This window comes from Bombus huntii, unplaced genomic scaffold (genome assembly GCF_024542735.1).
Source record: "Bombus huntii isolate Logan2020A unplaced genomic scaffold, iyBomHunt1.1 ctg00000062.1, whole genome shotgun sequence".
NCBI classification, from domain to species: domain Eukaryota; kingdom Metazoa; phylum Arthropoda; class Insecta; order Hymenoptera; family Apidae; genus Bombus; species Bombus huntii.
Window position 1 is genome coordinate 1,532 of NW_026099323.1, and position 18,179 is coordinate 19,710.

The following is an 18,179-nucleotide window of genomic DNA, read 5'->3' on the forward strand; positions in this document are numbered from 1 at the left end:
ATTTATGAAATAATATAACGATTTATAGATTTAGTAATGTGAATGAAATTTTAAAGAATTAAATAAGTAAAATAAATTTTGTACCTTTTGTATCAGGGTTAATTAATATAATTTAATAATTTTATTATTCTCGAAAGAAAAAGAGTTAAATATATAATTATGTTTTTGTTGAATAAAAAATTATAATATATATTTAGAAATTAAATGTTAATCGATTTTTTTTATATCTAGTTTTTTTTAAATGAATTTAATTTATATATAAAAAATATAAAAAATTTATTTTACAATTTTTTTTATTTTTATATAAAAAATTTATGGGATAATCTATAAATTTAAATATATAATTGAATTATTATTATTATTATTTAAAAATTTATATTATAATAATTATATTGATTTAGTAATAATTTTTATTAATAAGTATTTAATAATTTAGTAATTTTATTTAAAAAATTTATGTAAAATTGAATGATATATATTTATTGAAAAAAAATAATTTATAATTTATTTAAATTAAGTATAATGATTATATTAGTAATATTTTATGTTTAAAATTTTTATTTTTTAATAAATTTTGAAATATATATATATATAAGGAATTAGGCAAATTAAATATATTCACCTGTTTATCAAAAACATGGCTTATTGATTTCAATTTTAAGTCTATCTGCCCAATGATTTAATTATTTAATGGCCGCAGTATAATTGACTGTACAAAGGGAGCATAATCAATTTTTTTTTAATTAAAAACTAGAATGAAAGAATTAATGAGATATATACTGTCTCATATATATATATATATATATATATATATATAATTAGTTTAAATTTTTAGTAAAAATGCTAAAATATATTTATGGGACGATAAGACCCTATAGAATTTTATATTTATATATATTAGATTTTAAATTTTTTAAATATAAATATTTAATTGGGAGGATTAGTAAATTTATAAAACTTTATTTTAAATATAAACTTTAATTAAAGAATAATTAATGATCTTGTATTAAAAATTGAAAGAATAAATTACCTTAGGGATAACAGCGTAATATCTTTTTAAAGATCATATTAATAAAGATGATTGCGACCTCGATGTTGAATTAAGATAAATTTTAAATGCAGAAGTTTAATAATTAAGTTTGTTCGACTATTAAAATCTTACATGATTTGAGTTCAAATCGACGTGAGTCAGATTGGTTTCTATCTATAAAAATAAATAAATTATTTGTACGAAAGGACTATAATTTTTAATTAAATTATATTATTAATCTTAATTAATAATTTTGATTATATTAGCAAATTAGTGCATTAAATTTAGAATTTAAATAAATTATAATAAAATTATAATACATAATAATTTTTTTTTTAATTTTTTATTAATAATATTTATAATTTTGATTAGAGTGGCTTTTTCAACTTTATTTGAGCGTAAAATATTAGGTTATATTCAATTACGAAAAGGTCCAAATAAATTAATACTTAAAGGTTTATTTCAACCTTTTAGAGATGCTTTAAAATTGATATCAAAGGAATTTTTTTTTTTAAATTTTAATAATTTATATTTATATAGTCCAATAATTATATTTTTTATCACTAATATTATGATTTATTTATCCTTGAATATATTCTTTTTTTTATTGATTATAGAATTATTTTTTTAATATTAATTTTGAGATTAATGGTTTATCCAATTATAATAATTGGTTGAATGTCTTTATGTAATTATTCAATTTTAGGTTCATTACGTTCAGTTTCTCAAATAATTTCATTTGAAATTTTATTATTTTTGGTTCTTTTTTTACTAATAATTTTAATTGAGAATTATTCTTTATTTATATTTATAAAATTTCAATATAATATATATATATATATTTTTTATATATCCTTTATATATTATTTTTATAATTAGAGCATTAATTGATTTAAATCGAGTTCCATTTGATTTGATTGAAGGCGAATCAGAATTAGTTTCTCGATTTAATGTTGAATATTATAGAAGATTATTTGTATTAATTTTTTTATCTGAATATTTAAATGTTATATTTATAAGATTATTATTAACAATAATGTTTCTTGGATTAAATTGATGATCATTTAGTTTTATTTTAGTTTATTTATTTCATTTAATTTTATTAATTATAATTCGTGGTGTATTACCTCGTATTCGATATGATAAATTAATAATAATATGTTGGGTTGAATTATTAGTGTTAATTTTAATATATTTAATATTAATTTATTTAATAAAAGAATTTACTGTTTTGATAGTATTTTAATTTGTATTTTAAAAAATATTTAATTTTTAATAAAATTTTCTTATAATAAATTATTATTAATTTTAAATTAATTTTATTAATTTAAAAATTATAAAAATTTATATGTATATATATATATAGATTAAGTTTTTAATTATTATATTTAAATGTATAAAAGTTTGTTTATATAAATTTAATTAATTAAAAAATTAATTTTTATTAAATTTATATATATATAAATAAATTATTTAATATTTATTTATTGATTTTTAATTAATATTATTAATTTAAAAATTAATTTTATTTTAAAAATTATATTTAAATATGTGTGTGTGTGTGTGTATTTTATATATATATTTAAATATGTGTGTATATTAATAAATTTGTATGTATTTATATAAATATATTAATATTATTAGTAAGTTTGTGTTTTTATATATATATATATTATATATATATATATATATATATATATATATATAATATATATATAATATATATACAATATACAATAATACAATATATATATATATATATATATATATATATATATATATATATATATATATATATATATATTTTATATATATATATATAAATAAGTAAATTTGTGTGTGTATTTATATATATTAAATATATATATATAAATTTATGTGTATTTAAATTTTAAAATATTTATATATATATATATATTTATGGATATATATATATATATATAAATTAAATTTTTTATTTTTTATATTTAATTTATTTATAGGTTTTATTAAATAAATTATAAATTTATTAGATAAATTTAAAATTAAAGAAAAATGTAAATATAATTAATTTTGATTTAAATTAAATAAATTATTTATGTTTAATAATTATAATAATTTAATTATATAATTAAATTTTAATTTATAATTAGATAATTGTTTATTTAAAGTAAATAGAAAATTTTATTTCTATAATATGATTTCAAGTCATATACTTATTCAAGTTCATTAACTAATTATTTTTTTTTAATAATATATCTCAAATATTATTTATAAAAAATGATAAAATTAAATATATAAAATATACTGATGTAAATAATATATTTAAATTTGTATATGGATATTCAATTATTTGTTTTCCTAATCAAGTAAGTATAATAATCGTTAAAAATCAGCCGATGTTATTTGCAAATTGTCAGTTGTTGTTATCTGTTTAATAAACATTATTGGTTAAATATCACCTAGTGTACTTCAGTACCTATTACACCATTCCACCTCATATTCAAGAGATAAAAACAAAACACCATTAAAAGCTGTAACAGTTATACTTTCAGACCAGAAGAATAAGATGGGAGTATAAGTAAATGAAAAGATATGGAACATTTAAGGACACTAGATATAGCATTGCAAAGAAAGGACAAGATCATACATGATCTATCACAAACGCTATCATACTTTGAGAAAAATGTATTTTTTATCTTTCTTAAAATCCTTTTTAAGAAGGAAAAATGATTTGAAACAAGAACAAAAGAAACTTTCAATCATTTTTCTTGCCTTAAATCGCAGTGTAAAAATAAAGACGAAAAAAATGTTATAGCGGATTGTAAAGACAATACAATGAACGAGCATACCTTGTTGTCGCGAATTGAAACGTTGCTCGTCACCGTGTGTGTCTGATTTGACGTGCAAGGCATTTCCTTGCGGAAGTTGAATTAAAATTAAATTTTTTATAAATAAAATATATATAATAATATTGCTAATAAGTTTTAAATTAGAATAAAAAATAGATAAAAATAGGATAAAAAATATATAAATATGAATATAAATATATATATATATATTAATATAAATTTTATTAAAAAATTTTAGTTTAAGTAAAAATATTTTATTTACACTAAAAAGATTAATTATTAATTAAAATTTTAATAAAAAAATAATTTAATATAAATTAATAGTATTTTAATAAATGTGTATATATATATATATATATATATATATATATATATATATATATATATATATATAATGTGTGTGTATGTGTGTATTATAAATAAATATGTAAATATTTTATATTTTAAAAATAAAAATAATTTAATAAAAAAATTATATTTAATGTAATTTGCATATTAAATTTTGATTTTAAAAGAATTAATAATATTAATAATATAAAATAAATTTTATAATGATTTTTTAATTAATTATATTTTTGTATTAATAAATAATGATTTAAAATTAAAAATTTATTTTATTTTAATAATTGAATTTAAATAATTAATGAAAGTTAAATTTAGAAAATAATATAAATAATGATTAATTTCGTGCCAGCAATAGCGGTTAAACTAAATTTGTAAATTAATTTTATTAATTTATATATATATAAATATTTAAAATAATATTATTTAATAAAAATTATATATTTTAGGTGAAATTTAATTTATAATTAAATTAAATTTTATATTTATAAATATAATAAGATAAAATAATAAACTAGGATCAGATACCCTATTATATAAAATAATAATATTGGATTTATTATTAAATGTTGAATCATTAAAACTAAATTATATGGCGGCTTTTCATTCTTATTAGAGAAACTTGTAGTTTAATTTGATAATCCACGATAAGATAAACTTAAGTAGATGTTTATGTATTGTTGTATATTATTATATAAAATTAATTTTAATAAAAATTTAATAAAAAATTTTAATTCAAATCAAAATGTAGTATATTTAAGAATTTATGAGTTATAATAAATTTAATTTTTTAATAATTATATTTTAATATTAATTTGAAAGAGGATTCAAAAGTAAAATTAATAAATTAATTAATTTGAAAATAGTTTTGAAAAGTGTACAAATTGCCCGTCAATTTCATTTGTGGAATAAGTCGTAACATAGTAAAAATATTGGAAAATGTTTTTAGATAAAAAATTAGTTTTTATAATATTTCATTTTTAATGAAAATTATTTAAATTGAATTTTTTTTAAGATAATAAATTTAATATTTTAGTTTAAAATTTATTAAATTATATTTTTGTAAAGTTGTATAATAAATAATTGTTAAAGTAATAATTTATGAAATAATATAACGATTTATAGATTTAGTAATGTGAATGAAATTTTAAAGAATTAAATAAGTAAAATAAATTTTGTACCTTTTGTATCAGGGTTAATTAATATAATTTAATAATTTTATTATTCTCGAAAGAAAAAGAGTTAAATATACAATTATGTTTTTGTTGAATAAAAAATTATAATATATATTTAGAAATTAAATGTTAATCGATTTTTTTTATATCTAGTTTTTTTTAAATGAATTTAATTTATATATAAAAAATATAAAAAATTTATTTTACAATTTTTTTTATTTTTATATAAAAAATTTATGGGATAATCTATAAATTTAAATATATAATTGAATTATTATTATTATTATTTAAAAATTTATATTATAATAATTATATTGATTTAGTAATAATTTTTATTAATAAGTATTTAATAATTTAGTAATTTTATTTAAAAAATTTATGTAAAATTGAATGATATATATTTATTGAAAAAAAATAATTTATAATTTATTTAAATTAAGTATAATGATTATATTAGTAATATTTTATGTTTAAAATTTTTATTTTTTAATAAATTTTGAAATATATATATATATAAGGAATTAGGCAAATTAAATATATTCACCTGTTTATCAAAAACATGGCTTATTGATTTCAATTTTAAGTCTATCTGCCCAATGATTTAATTATTTAATGGCTGCAGTATAATTGACTGTACAAAGGGAGCATAATCAATTTTTTTTAATTAAAAACTAGAATGAAAGAATTAATGAGATATATACTGTCTCATATATATATATATATATATATATATATAATTAGTTTAAATTTTTAGTAAAAATGCTAAAATATATTTATGGGACGATAAGACCCTATAGAATTTTATATTTATATATATTAGATTTTAAATTTTTTAAATATAAATATTTAATTGGGAGGATTAGTAAATTTATAAAACTTTATTTTAAATATAAACTTTAATTAAAGAATAATTAATGATCTTGTATTAAAAATTGAAAGAATAAATTACCTTAGGGATAACAGCGTAATATCTTTTTAAAGATCATATTAATAAAGATGATTGCGACCTCGATGTTGAATTAAGATAAATTTTAAATGCAGAAGTTTAATAATTAAGTTTGTTCGACTATTAAAATCTTACATGATTTGAGTTCAAATCGACGTGAGTCAGATTGGTTTCTATCTATAAAAATAAATAAATTATTTGTACGAAAGGACTATAATTTTTAATTAAATTATATTATTAATCTTAATTAATAATTTTGATTATATTAGCAAATTAGTGCATTAAATTTAGAATTTAAATAAATTATAATAAAATTATAATACATAATAATTTTTTTTTTAATTTTTTATTAATAATGTTTATAATTTTGATTAGAGTGGCTTTTTCAACTTTATTTGAGCGTAAAATATTAGGTTATATTCAATTACGAAAAGGTCCAAATAAATTAATACTTAAAGGTTTATTTCAACCTTTTAGAGATGCTTTAAAATTGATATCAAAGGAATTTTTTTTTTAAATTTTAATAATTTATATTTATATAGTCCAATAATTATATTTTTTTTTATCACTAATATTATGATTTATTTATCCTTGAATATATTCTTTTTTTTTATTGATTATAGAATTATTTTTTTAATATTAATTTTGAGATTAATGGTTTATCCAATTATAATAATTGGTTGAGTGTCTTTATGTAATTATTCAATTTTAGGTTCATTACGTTCAGTTTCTCAAATAATTTCATTTGAAATTTTATTATTTTTGGTCCTTTTTTTACTAATAATTTTAATTGAGAATTATTCTTTATTTATATTTATAAAATTTCAATATAATATATATATATATTTTTTTATATATCCTTTATATATTATTTTTATAATTAGAGCATTAATTGATTTAAATCGAGTTCCATTTGATTTGATTGAAGGCGAATCAGAATTAGTTTCTCGATTTAATGTTGAATATTATAGAAGATTATTTGTATTAATTTTTTTATCTGAATATTTAAATGTTATATTTATAAGATTATTATTAACAATAATGTTTCTTGGATTAAATTGATGATCATTTAGTTTTATTTTAGTTTATTTATTTCATTTAATTTTATTAATTATAATTCGTGGTGTATTACCTCGTATTCGATATGATAAATTAATAATAATATGTTGGGTTGAATTATTAGTGTTAATTTTAATATATTTAATATTAATTTATTTAATAAAAGAATTTACTGTTTTGATAGTATTTTAATTTGTATTTTAAAAAATATTTAATTTTTAATAAAATTTTCTTATAATAAATTATTATTAATTTTAAATTAATTTTATTAATTTAAAAATTATAAAAATTTATATGTATATATATATATATATATAGATTAAGTTTTTAATTATTATATTTAAATGTATAAAAGTTTGTTTATATAAATTTAATTAATTAAAAAATTAATTTTTATTAAATTTATATATATATATATAAATAAATTATTTAATATTTATTTATTGATTTTTAATTAATATTATTAATTTAAAAATTAATTTTGTTTTAAAAATTATATTTAAATATGTGTGTGTGTATTTTATATATATGTTTAAATATGTGTGTATATTAATAAATTTGTATGTATTTATATAAATATATTAATATTATTAGTAAGTTTGTGTTTATATATATATATATATATAAATAAGTAAATTTGTGTGTGTATTTATATATATTAAATATATATATATATAAATTTATGTGTATTTAAATTTTAAAATATTTATATATATATATATATTTATGGATATATATATATATAAATTAAATTTTTTATTTTTTATATTTAATTTATTTATAGGTTTTATTAAATAAATTATAAATTTATTAGATAAATTTAAAATTAAAGAAAAATGTAAATATAATTAATTTTGATTTAAATTAAATAAATTATTTATGTTTAATAATTATAATAATTTAATTATATAATTAAATTTTAATTTATAATTAGATAATTGTTTATTTAAAGTAAATAGAAAATTTTATTTCTATAATATGATTTCAAGTCATATACTTATTCAAGTTCATTAACTAATTATTTTTTTTTAATAATATATCTCAAATATTATTTATAAAAAATGATAAAATTAAATATATAAAATATACTGATGTAAATAATATATTTAAATTTGTATATGGATATTCAATTATTTGTTTTCCTAATCAAGTAAGTATAATAATCGTTAAAAATCAGCCGATGTTATTTGCAAATTGTCAGTTGTTGTTATCTGTTTAATAAACATTATTGGTTAAATATCACCTAGTGTACTTCAGTACCTATTACACCATTCCACCTCATATTCAAGAGATAAAAACAAAACACCATTAAAAGCTGTAACAGTTATACTTTCAGACCAGAAGAATAAGATGGGAGTATAAGTAAATGAAAAGATATGGAACATTTAAGGACACTAGATATAGCATTGCAAAGAAAGGACAAGATCATACATGATCTATCACAAACGCTATCATACTTTGAGAAAAATGTATTTTTTATCTTTCTTAAAATCCTTTTTAAGAAGGAAAAATGATTTGAAACAAGAACAAAAGAAACTTTCAATCATTTTTCTTGCCTTAAATCGCAGTGTAAAAATAAAGACGAAAAAAATGTTATAGCGGATTGTAAAGACAATACAATGAACGAGCATACCTTGTTGTCGCGAATTGAAACGTTGCTCGTCACCGTGTGTGTCTGATTTGACGTGCAAGGCATTTCCTTGCGGAAGTTGAATTAAAATTAAATTTTTTATAAATAAAATATATATAATAATATTGCTAATAAGTTTTAAATTAGAATAAAAAATAGATAAAAATAGGATAAAAAATATATAAATATGAATATAAATATATATATATATATTAATATAAATTTTATTAAAAAATTTTAGTTTAAGTAAAAATATTTTATTTACACTAAAAAGATTAATTATTAATTAAAATTTTAATAAAAAAATAATTTAATATAAATTAATAGTATTTTAATAAATGTGTATATATATATATATATATATATATATATATATATATATATATATATATATATAATGTGTGTGTATGTGTGTATTATAAATAAATATGTAAATATTTTATATTTTAAAAATAAAAATAATTTAATAAAAAAATTATATTTAATGTAATTTGCATATTAAATTTTGATTTTAAAAGAATTAATAATATTAATAATATAAAATAAATTTTATAATGATTTTTTAATTAATTATATTTTTGTATTAATAAATAATGATTTAAAATTAAAAATTTATTTTATTTTAATAATTGAATTTAAATAATTAATGAAAGTTAAATTTAGAAAATAATATAAATAATGATTAATTTCGTGCCAGCAATAGCGGTTAAACTAAATTTGTAAATTAATTTTATTAATTTATATATATATAAATATTTAAAATAATATTATTTAATAAAAATTATATATTTTAGGTGAAATTTAATTTATAATTAAATTAAATTTTATATTTATAAATATAATAAGATAAAATAATAAACTAGGATCAGATACCCTATTATATAAAATAATAATATTGGATTTATTATTAAATGTTGAATCATTAAAACTAAATTATATGGCGGCTTTTCATTCTTATTAGAGAAACTTGTAGTTTAATTTGATAATCCACGATAAGATAAACTTAAGTAGATGTTTATGTATTGTTGTATATTATTATATAAAATTAATTTTAATAAAAATTTAATAAAAAATTTTAATTCAAATCAAAATGTAGTATATTTAAGAATTTATGAGTTATAATAAATTTAATTTTTTAATAATTATATTTTAATATTAATTTGAAAGAGGATTCAAAAGTAAAATTAATAAATTAATTAATTTGAAAATAGTTTTGAAAAGTGTACAAATTGCCCGTCAATTTCATTTGTGGAATAAGTCGTAACATAGTAAAAATATTGGAAAATGTTTTTAGATAAAAAATTAGTTTTTATAATATTTCATTTTTAATGAAAATTATTTAAATTGAATTTTTTTTAAGATAATAAATTTAATATTTTAGTTTAAAATTTATTAAATTATATTTTTGTAAAGTTGTATAATAAATAATTGTTAAAGTAATAATTTATGAAATAATATAACGATTTATAGATTTAGTAATGTGAATGAAATTTTAAAGAATTAAATAAGTAAAATAAATTTTGTACCTTTTGTATCAGGGTTAATTAATATAATTTAATAATTTTATTATTCTCGAAAGAAAAAGAGTTAAATATACAATTATGTTTTTGTTGAATAAAAAATTATAATATATATTTAGAAATTAAATGTTAATCGATTTTTTTTATATCTAGTTTTTTTTAAATGAATTTAATTTATATATAAAAAATATAAAAAATTTATTTTACAATTTTTTTTATTTTTATATAAAAAATTTATGGGATAAACTATAAATTTAAATATATAATTGAATTATTATTATTATTATTTAAAAATTTATATTATAATAATTATATTGATTTAGTAATAATTTTTATTAATAAGTATTTAATAATTTAGTAATTTTATTTAAAAAATTTATGTAAAATTGAATGATATATATTTATTGAAAAAAAATAATTTATAATTTATTTAAATTAAGTATAATGATTATATTAGTAATATTTTATGTTTAAAATTTTTATTTTTTAATAAATTTTGAAATATATATATATATAAGGAATTAGGCAAATTAAATATATTCACCTGTTTATCAAAAACATGGCTTATTGATTTCAATTTTAAGTCTATCTGCCCAATGATTTAATTATTTAATGGCTGCAGTATAATTGACTGTACAAAGGGAGCATAATCAATTTTTTTTTAATTAAAAACTAGAATGAAAGAATTAATGAGATATATACTGTCTCATATATATATATGTCGGAGATGAAAGAACACCGGAGCCTTTGGAATTTTGGATAACCCCGCAACATTGTAACCTAGAGTCTACTATAGCTGTAATTGAACAATTGTAGTTATTCAACCCGATTGTAATTATTCGAGAATTGTGATAATGAGCTTGGGCTCGAGGCGACAGTCAGTCGCCGAACGTAGCCGAGGTCACGGGATGAACGCTTTGCCTAACAAAGGTATGAAGTAATTCTATAGCTCTCCTTAAAAGAAATATTTGTGGCGACACGCGACAGTAAACATTCCAACGGTTTCTGTCCCGTGGCTCGCCACGTGCAGACCCTATTCTTCGAGTAAGATGATTGCCAGATGTCGATGCGTCTCCGCAGTACATGTTCGGCTAGCCCGAGGGCCCGTTATAAATCTTAAGGTTTAGTTAACTAAAGTCCTTCAAACAGACAAACAGTCTTTGTCCCAACTACGGGAAGATAGGGGAGACATATTTTTCAACGAGCGGCGTCTCCCACTAGCAACTTTCCCTCGAGGGCGGCTAGCATCCTTTTCTAACCACCGATATGGAGATTAACCAATTAGCAGCAACACTTTCTGAACGAAGGCTTTTCTCGACGAATCCGATGATCTCGTATCCTTAGACACACCCCGTTATAGTTTTCCTGTGTGGCATCATCGGGACGGGAAAGGCATTCTCGCTCGCGATCTCATCGATCCAAGAGTAACGCCTTCGCGATCAGTGATTATTCTCAGACTTAGACTTTGTGAGTACGTTCTGTTGTCATCCCGTTGACCGCGGATTCGTTATTGAACCTAGGATCATTGTCATTAGTATCTCGAGCACCTAACTACCGCGATTACTTGTCCGGTTCTATAATAATCGTATTTGCACTAGTCAATGTCTTCTCCATTGCATAACGACAACGTGTAACCCAAACGAAGATTCGTTTCACGCCCCTAACCCTAATTCTAATGTAAACCCGACATCAGAAGTGGGATCAGTGCCGGTTATAACAGTGCAAGAGTTTACGACCATCGTGCGCGAGTTAATTCCGTCGCTAGTGCAAAATATCGAGTGTGGAACCTAACAATTTTTCGACTCCGCTGCATGGTACGCAGCTACCAATCTGATTATGGAGGAAAATCCTTTACAAAGCAGTGCCCCGAATATAATTTCAATACCGAGTGTCGAATCGACTTCTACGTAGTGGAGGCGCTAACTGGTAGATCAAGCCATCCGGGTGAGTCGTTTCCATTTTACCCCGATTTCGGAGCCGAGTGTTCGCTAATTAAAGAATCCGTAGTCTTGAGAATTTCTGGCAAAAGAACGATTGATATAGTAGTAATGCGAGGAATAAGAGATATTGGTACTAAACGTATCGCTCAAATCTTGTCCGTTGCAGGTGTTAGTGGTTAGAGATAAATTTTTCATGTCCTCGCTGATAGTTATTTAACAATACGATATCGCGATTACTCGTTAAATTTTAAGCCAAGATTTTGACGTAATATTACACAAAATAGCCTCGCTATGTGTAAAACAAAAATAATTAATGCCTGTAATAAAACCGCCGAAAACGAGATCGATGTTAATGAAGTTGACAATGAGGTACGTGGTAGTGATAAGGGTAGATTAATCTTTCTTTTCGAAAATTCAGAGATTCATCCGTTACGGGTTCCCTACGTACTCGTACAAAAAAATACAGACCAGTTAGAAGTACAATTGATCCTGACATCGCCGTACAAGGAGTCCTAATAAACTTCGCGAGAGCGGAATAGTACGTGAGAGAACAAGCGATTTAATTACAGCCAAAAATCATAAAGCCTAGTAATTCACCGTTCGCGAGCCCTGCGTTACTCGTGAAGACGAACAATGGTTCAGATAGATGATAGGTAGATTTTCGAGAACTAAATAGATACACGGTCGCGGATCGGTATCGTTTACCCCTCATTGCGGATCAAGTCGCGAGATTGCAAAAGCGAGATATTTTATTATTCTGGACATGGCCGGTGGGTTTCTCCAAACCCCTATTCATCCTAATTCTAGGAAGTATACAGCCTTGATTACCCTCGATGATCAATTTGGATAATAAGTTGTTGTTTTCTTCGAATTCTTTTGTGCCTTTGTTCGATCCATTCGATGTCCTTTATTTGCATAACATAAGTGCGTGCGCGTTTAATGTTTCTTCCGGAAGTCATTTTCGGGACGGCGATACTATGCTGACTCCGTCGAGAATGGGGATTCTTATATTTTCGGACAACCCTAATAATTTTGCAACTCATACTTGTCTAAATATTCTAATATTTATGTTCTTCCTTGCTACCATTTTGTGTAAACCATCAAAGCGTTTACTACGGAAATCCTCAGGAGTAGTGGCATGCCAAGTCTTCTGTAGCATTTGACCCTTTTTAATTATGGTGACATAAGAAATCATTTGGTCGAAGTGATCTGTACTACACTTTCCTTCATTGTATTCAGCAGCGGCTGCTGACTTCGATGTTGCGAACAAACAAAACGAGAGATCATTCTTGAGATCCCTTTGAAAACACGTATAACAGCCGACGTGCCATTCGTACGTTGTCGCCTATTTGGACGATGTCCTAATTATTGCCGACGCGATAGATCAAGCCCTAACAGGATTGCACACCGTACTAGATACCCTTGTAAAAGCCGGATTCTCCTTTAACTTTGCAAAATGTTCTTTTCTAAAGGCATCGGTACTCTATTTGGAATATGTAATTTACGACCTAGAAGTTTGTCCCAACCCGGGTATAATGCACGCCTTGAGTTCTTTACCTGCGTCAACGACCGTCACACAGCTTAGGCAGTTCATAGGTTTAGCCTTTTATTTCCGAAAATTCGTCCCTAAATTTTCACGGGTAATGAAACCCTTGTATGCGCTTACTTCCGATAATAAAAACATGACTTGGACAGATAGGTATGGAAAAATAAGGCAAAAGGTAATTTCCGCCCTGACCTACGCGCCGGTATTAATGGTATTTGACCCGAACTACCCGATAGAACTTCGTATCGACGCTAGTTCGGATGGATATGAGGTTATTTTAATGCACAAAAATTGAAGGTAAAAATAGAGTAATAGAATATTACAGTATAAGAAGTAACCCTGCGGAATCTAGGTATCATTCTTACGAACTAGAAACGTTAGCAGTTGTGAACGCCGTCAAGCATTTCCGTCATTATCTCCACGGACGAGAATTTCTTGTCGTCTCCGATTGTAATCCTTTGAAGGCATCCAGTAGTAAGGTAAATTTAAATGACAGGGTTTACAGGTGGTGGGCTTACTTACAAACTTTTACTTTTGACATTCTGTACCGGGAAGGTAAACGAATAGCCCACGTAAATTTTGTCTCGCGAAATCCCGTAGACTTGGATCACCTTACGATCAACGAAGTCATAGAGAAAGAAATCAATCTGACCGAAATCTCCGAAGACTAGCTATTAGTGGAACAACGTCGCGACTCCCAAATTTCTGGGATCGTCAATAAATTACAGAACGAAGAGCTCGCAGAAGACGTCGCGAATACGTATGAGTTACGGTCCGGTACCCTTCATCGTAAAATACAGAGAAAAGGCAGAACTCTCTGCTTGTCCATTGTCCCCAGAGGTTTTAGATGATCTGTTATTAACCATGTGCAACAGTCAATTATGCACTTAGGTTGGGATAAAACGCTTGAGAAACTGTGCGAGTGTTACTGGTTCGAAGGAATGGCGGAGTATGTTCGCCAATTCGTAGAGAACTGTCACGCTTGTCAAGTTTCGAAGGCCAGTTCAGGTAAAATACAAGCTGAATTACATCCTATACCTAAGACCAGCATACTTTGGCATACAGTTCACGTGGACATAACGGGCAAACTAAGCGGTAAAAGTGGTTCGAAAGAGTATGTCATTGTTTTGGTCGACGTCTTCACTAAATTCGCATATCTGCATCATACTTGTAAAGTAGATTTCCTTAGTACCGTTAAAGCACTTAAGTACTATATTTTTATTCGACAGTCCCTGCCGGATAATAGCGGATCAGGGAAGATGTTTTACGGGCAAAGAATTTCCAGACTTTTGTCAAGATAAATACATTAAACTCCATTTAATTGCGACCGGAGCTAGTAGGGCCAACGGACAGGTAGGGCGTATTATGAGTACGCTAAAAAAAAAAAAAAAAAAAAAAAAAACATGTTCACAACAATAGAAACCAACTGGCGGTCCTGGCAAAACGCGATCGGGGAAATACAACTGGCCTTAAATTGTACCACCAACCGCGTGACTAAGTCAAGCCCGTTGGAACTACTAATCGGTAAAACAGCGAGACCCTACGGCTTATCCCTACCCGACAATATCGAAGAAAGAGAAGTAAATATCTCCCATATAAGACAGCAGGCGATAAAGAATATAGAAGCAAGCGCCAAATACGATAAGGATAGGTTCGACAAAAACAAAGCTAAAATAGTTAGGTTCAACCTTGGCGATTTCGTGTTACGTAAAAACGAGGAAAGAAACCAGACGAAGTTAGATCCGAAATTCAGGGGTCCATTCGTAATAGCCGAGATTTTGGAAGGAGATAGATATACCCTAAAAACCTTAGACGGCAAACGATCATATAAGGACAGACACGACAGACTGAGAAAAATGCCAGAAGGTTGCGTCCCTGCTGAGTTAGACGTCTGCGGTGATGACAACGGCGGTGATAATAACGATGCAAGTACACTGACCTCAGAGGATCATTAACACTGCGTTGTGGTCATAGTAGTACACCGAGTGGTTTTATGTGTTTTTGTTGTAACCCGTTGAGAGGGTTGATGTGTTTTTGTTGTAACCCGTTGAGAGGGTTGATGTGTTTTTGTTGTAACCCGTTGAGAGGGTTGATGTGTTTTTGTTGTAACCCGTTGAGAGGGTTGATGTGTTTTTGTTGTAACCCGTTGAGTGGGCTTACGTGCTTTCTGGGTGTAATGCACCCAACGTGGCAATATGATCCAACAAACTGAGGTTCACCGGTGTACGAAATCGAAAATGATCTGTTGTGTCATTACGGTCTGACTGGCGACTCACAGAACGCACCTAACACTTTGAATACAAATTATAACATTACAAATTCCTATTCTCTTTTATTTTTCCGTTGTCAAACCTCCGAACGAAACTTTGTTATTGCACTGGACCCTTGACTTACTTGGACATTTAGCTAAATCGCAAATAATGTCAGTTGTATCGAATCTAATGTAAGAAATACGATATTTTAGTTACACACGAGGACGTGTGATAGTCAGGATGGCCGTGTCGGAGATGAAAGAACACCGGAGCCTTTGGAATTTTGGATAACCCCGCAACATTGTAACCTAGAGTCTACTATAGCTGTAATTGAACAATTGTAGTTATTCAACCCGATTGTAATTATTCGAGAATTGTGATAATGAGCTTGGGCTCGAGGCGACAGTCAGTCGCCGAACGTAGCCGAGGTCACGGGATGAACGCTTTGCCTAACAAAGGTATGAAGTAATTCTATAGCTCTCCTTAAAAGAAATATTTGTGGCGACACGCGACAGTAAACATTCCAACGGTTTCTGTCCCGTGGCTCGCCACGTGCAGACCCTATTCTTCGAGTAAGATGATTGCCAGATGTCGATGCGTCTCCGCAGTACATGTTCGGCTAGCCCGAGGGCCCGTTATAAATCTTAAGGTTTAGTTAACTAAAGTCCTTCAAACAGACAAACAGTCTTTGTCCCAACTACGGGAAGATAGGGGAGACATATTTTTCAACGAGCGGCGTCTCCCACTAGCAACTTTCCCTCGAGGGCGGCTAGCATCCTTTTCTAACCACCGATATGGAGATTAACCAATTAGCAGCAACACTTTCTGAACGAAGGCTTTTCTCGACGAATCCGATGATCTCGTATCCTTAGACACACCCCGTTATAGTTTTCCTGTGTGGCATCATCGGGACGGGAAAGGCATTCTCGCTCGCGATCTCATCGATCCAAGAGTAACGCCTTCGCGATCAGTGATTATTCTCAGACTTAGACTTTGTGAGTACGTTCTGTTGTCATCCCGTTGACCGCGGATTCGTTATTGAACCTAGGATCATTGTCATTAGTATCTCGAGCACCTAACTACCGCGATTACTTGTCCGGTTCTATAATAATCGTATTTGCACTAGTCAATGTCTTCTCCATTGCATAACGACAACGTGTAACCCAAACGAAGATTCGTTTCACGCCCCTAACCCTAATTCTAATGTAAACCCGACATATATATATATATATATATAATTAGTTTAAATTTTTAGTAAAAATGCTAAAATATATTTATGGGACGATAAGACCCTATAGAATTTTATATTTATATATATTAGATTTTAAATTTTTTAAATATAAATATTTAATTGGGAGGATTAGTAAATTTATAAAACTTTATTTTAAATATAAACTTTAATTAAAGAATAATTAATGATCTTGTATTAAAAATTGAAAGAATAAATTACCTTAGGGATAACAGCGTAATATCTTTTTAAAGATCATATTAATAAAGATGATTGCGACCTCGATGTTGAATTAAGATAAATTTTAAATGCAGAAGTTTAATAATTAAGTTTGTTCGACTATTAAAATCTTACATGATTTGAGTTCAAATCGACGTGAGTCAGATTGGTTTCTATCTATAAAAATAAATAAATTATTTGTACGAAAGGACTATAATTTTTAATTAAATTATATTATTAATCTTAATTAATAATTTTGATTATATTAGCAAATTAGTGCATTAAATTTAGAATTTAAATAAATTATAATAAAATTATAATACATAATAATTTTTTTTTTAATTTTTTATTAATAATATTTATAATTTTGATTAGAGTGGCTTTTTCAACTTTATTTGAGCGTAAAATATTAGGTTATATTCAATTACGAAAAGGTCCAAATAAATTAATACTTAAAGGTT

General features: G+C 24.0%; 2 pseudogenes; both read left to right on the top strand.

Annotated features, from left to right (window-relative positions):
• Positions 1-1,344: 1,344 nt before the first annotated feature.
• Positions 1,345-2,279, top strand: LOC126876058 (NADH-ubiquinone oxidoreductase chain 1-like; annotated as a pseudogene).
• A 2,590-nt stretch (positions 2,280-4,869) lies between these two features.
• LOC126876057 (NADH-ubiquinone oxidoreductase chain 1-like) lies at positions 4,870-7,578 on the top strand (annotated as a pseudogene).
• Positions 7,579-18,179: the final 10,601 nt, after the last annotated feature.